Genomic DNA, 4,441 nt, shown 5'->3' with positions numbered 1-4,441 from the left:
CCAAGTACTAGGTGATGTCATGACACAAGAGACATACCATGTGAAAAGGGAGAGGGGTGACAAGGATGACAAGAAGGAAGAGGAAGACAAGAAGAAGAAAAGCATAGCATTCAAGGCTAGTTCATCATCAAACAAAAACAAAGGCAAATCCAAGAAAGAATCAAGTGATGATGAAGATCTAAGTGATATTGATGATGAGGCTATGGCTCTCTTTGTGTGCAAGATGGGTAAGTTCATGAAGAAAAAGGGTTATGGTGCAAGAAAGAGAAGAGATCACACCAAGAAGAAAGAGTATGTGAGAAGATGCTACAATTGCAAGAGCCTCGATCATGTAGTAGCAAATTGTCTATATAATAGCGATAATAATGAGGATGAGAAGAAGAAGTACAAGGAGGATAAGAAAGAAAAGAAGGAGAAGAAGGAGAAGAGAATGACCTTCCAAAAGAAGAAGAAGGGTGGAGGCTATGTAGTCACTTGGGATAGTGATGGCTCATCGGATAGTGATGACTCTAGTGATGATGGCAAGAAGTCTATCAAGAGAGCACTAGCAAGCATCGCCATCAACGACAAGCCCTCCATCTTCGACACTCCATCAACATGCCTCATGGCAAAGCCTACCAAGGTAAAATATGATGAGAGTGATGATGATGAATGTGAAAGTGATTCTTGTAGGGATGATGATGACGATGATGAGGAGTACACCAAGGAGGAGCTCTTAGATATGTGTGAGCAAGTGCATGCTTGCAATGAGATGAAGAGAAAGGAGTGCAAAGAATTGCGCAAGAAGCTAAAATCTCTTGAGCAATCCTTTGATGAGCTCAATGCCACTCATGAGAGGCTAATGGAAGCCCATGAGAAGCTTGGCAAAGCTCACTCTAAGCTTGAAAAGGCTCACTCCTCTCTCATTGAGCAAGTCAAAGTGGAGGAAGCCAAGAAGGAGCAAGTGCCCATATCATGTGATGTGGGACTAACATGTGATCTTATTGATGAATCTATTTTTGTTGCTCCCACTAATACTTCTTGTAGCAAAATCATTACTACTCCACCTATGAATAATACATCACTAATGGTGGAAAATGAGAACCTTAAGAAGGAAGTAAATGAGCTCACTCGTGCCTTAGGCAATGCCTATGGTGGAGAAGCCCACTTGCTAAAGTGCTTGGGTAGCCAAAGATTTTCTCTCATCAAAGAGAGATTAGGCTATACCCCCAAGAAAGGCAAGGCGGCCTTTGTCACTCCCAAATCTAGCTTTGTGAAGAGCAATGGTCGGTTTTGCAATAGATGCAAGCAAGTTGGGCATATAGAGTAAAATTGCAAGACCAACAAGAACAAGCTACCTAATGTATCCTCAATCAAATTTGATTCTTATTACATGCTTTATAAGGGTGCCAATGGTGTGAAGGCTAAATTCATTGGTACACCAATTATGGGTCCAAAGAAGAAGGCCATTTGGGTACCAAAGACCTTGGTGACTAACCTACAAGGACCCAAGCAAGTTTGGGTACCTAAAAAGAATTGATCTTCTTTTATAGGTAAATTATAAAGCCGGCGGAAAGCATTGGGTGCTTGATAGTGGGTGCACACAACACATGACCGGTGATCCAAGAATGTTCAATTCAATCAATGAAAGCAAGAGCAATGGAATTGATAGTATCACATTTGGTGACAATGGCAAAGGCAAGGTCAAAGGGCTTGGTAAGATTACAATATCCAATGATTTGAGCATTTCCAATGTGCTACTAGTAGAGAGCTTGAACTTCAACCTATTGTTGGTAGCTCAATTGTGTGATTTTAGTTTCAAGTGCATATTTGGTGTGGATGATGTAGAGATCATAAGTGTAGATGGCTCTAACTTGATATTCAAAGGATTTAGATATGAGAATCTATACTTAGTTGATTTCAATGCTAGAGAAGCTCAATTGTTAATATATTTAATCACTAAGTCTAGCATGGGTTGGTTATGGTATAGAAGGCTTGGTCATGTTGGAATGAAACAATTGAACAAGTTGATTAAGCATGACTTAGTTAGAGGCTTGAAAGATGTCACATTTGAAAAGGATAAGCTATGTAGTGCATGTCAAGCCGGAAAACAAGTTGGTAACACACATCCTAAGAAGAGCATGATGAGCACATCCAAGGCATTTGAGTTGATGCACATGGACTTGTTTGGACCAACCACATACACTAGCATTGGTGAAAACAAATATGGATTTATGATTGTGGATGATTTCACTAGATACACATGGGTGTTCTTTCTTGGTGACAAGAGTGATATATTTGCAACATTCAAATCATATGTCAAAGGCATACATAATGAGTTTGAAACAACAATCAAGAAAGTTAGAAGTGACAATAGAAGTGAGTTCAAGAACACTAGAATTGATGAGTTATATGATGAATTTGGAATTAGACATCAATTCTCGGCCAAGTATACTCCTCAATCAAATGGGCTAGTTGAAAGAAAGAATAGAACTTTAATTGATATGGCAAGATCAATGTTGAGTGAGTATAATGTGAGTCATTCATTTTGGGCCAAAGCAATCAACACGGCTTGCTACTATAGCAACCGACTCTATTGTCACCCCATGATGGAAAAGATACCTTATGAGCTATTGAATGGAAGAAAGCCCAACATAGCATACTTTTGGGTTTTTGGTTGTAAATGCTATATATTGAAGAAAGGCACTAGATTAAGCAAGTTTGAAAAGAAATGTGATGAAGGTTTCTTGCTTGGTTACTCCACTACTAGTAAAGCTTATAGAGTTTGGAATTTGGCTAGTGGTACTCTTGAGGAGTTCATGATGTGGAGTTTGATGAAACAAATAATTCCCAAGAGGAAGATGAGAATCTAGATGATGTAAGAGGCACTCAATTGGTCAATGCAATAAAGAACATATGCCCCGGTTGCAAGATTGGAAGCAATTAGGATCTTGCTAGCTTATGCTTGTGCCCACAACATCAAGTTGTACCAAATGGATGTGAAAAGTGCATTTCTAAATGGGTACATCAATGAGCTTGTGTATGTTGAGCAACCTCCCGGTTTTGAAGATGAGAAGAAACCCAACCATGTCTACAAGTTGAGAAAGGCTTTATATAGATTGAAACATGCAGCTAGAGCATGGTATGAGAGATTAAAGGATTTCCTACTCTCTAAGGGATTCAAGATGGGAAAGGTTGACACCACTCTCTTCACCAAGAAGCTTGGAAGTGACTTGTTTGTAATGCAAATCTATGTTGATGATATCATCTTTGGATCAACAAATCAAGAATTTTGTGAGGAGTTTGGCAGGATGATGGCAAGTGAGTTTGAGATATCTATGATTGGAGAACTTAGTTACTTCCTTGGTCTTCAAATCAAGCAAATGAAGAATGACATATTTGTGAGTCAAGGCAAGTATATCAAGGACATGCTCAAGAAGTTTGAAATGGATGAGAGTAAAGCTATTATTACACCAATGGGGACAAGTGGAAGCTTAGATAGTGATGCTAGTGGCAACATGGTGGATCAAAAGATGTATAGGTCTATGATTGAAAGCCTACTCTATATGACCGTATCATGGCCAGATGTGATGTTTAGTGTATGCATGTGTGCTAGATTTCAAGCCTCACCAAGAGAAAGTCATTTGAAGGCAACTAAGAGAATATTGAGGTATTTAAAGCATACACAATATATTGGATTATGGTATCCCAAAGGAGCAAGATTTGAGTTGATTGGATATTCGGACTCCGATTATGCGGGATGTAAAGTTGAGAGAAAGAGCACATCGGGCACATGTCAACTATTAGGAAGATCACTTGTATCTTGGTAATCAAAGAAGCAAAATAGTATAGCACTTTCAACTGCCAAAGCAGAGTATATTTTGGCTAGTAGTTATTGTGCTCAATTACTTTAGATGAATGCTACTTTGAGTGACTTTGGAATTAAGTTCAAGTAAGTGCCATTGCTATGTGACAATGAAAGTGCCGTAAAGCTCACCAACAACCCAGTTCAACACTCAAGAACAAAGTATATAGATGTTCGTCATCACTTCATAAGAAATCACCAACAAAAAGGGGATATTTGCATAGAGAGTGTGGGCACCGAAGATCAACTTGCCAACATATTCACCAAGCCACTTGATGAGAAGAGGTTTTGCAAGCTAAGGAATGAATTGAACATACTTGACTTCTCCAATATGTGTTGATGCAACCCCATTATATGACATGCCTCTCCTTCGAGCAATCCAAGGTAAAAGTTGATTGGCATGACATACATCTTTGCTAAGGATATAATTAGTGCATCTAGACATATTTCACATTTGAATAGGCTTATTCATGAAAATCAAATGAATTTGATGCTTGTATGGTACCACTATTGCTTGTATGTTTAAAATGATCTAGTGGTAGCATATGACATATTTGTGGGCTTGTAAACCTAGTGTTTGATTTAGAAAATGAGCTA

This window comes from Miscanthus floridulus, chromosome 2 (genome assembly GCF_019320115.1).
Source record: "Miscanthus floridulus cultivar M001 chromosome 2, ASM1932011v1, whole genome shotgun sequence".
Classification (NCBI taxonomy): domain Eukaryota; kingdom Viridiplantae; phylum Streptophyta; class Magnoliopsida; order Poales; family Poaceae; genus Miscanthus; species Miscanthus floridulus.
Note: the sequence above shows the minus strand (reverse complement) of the source record.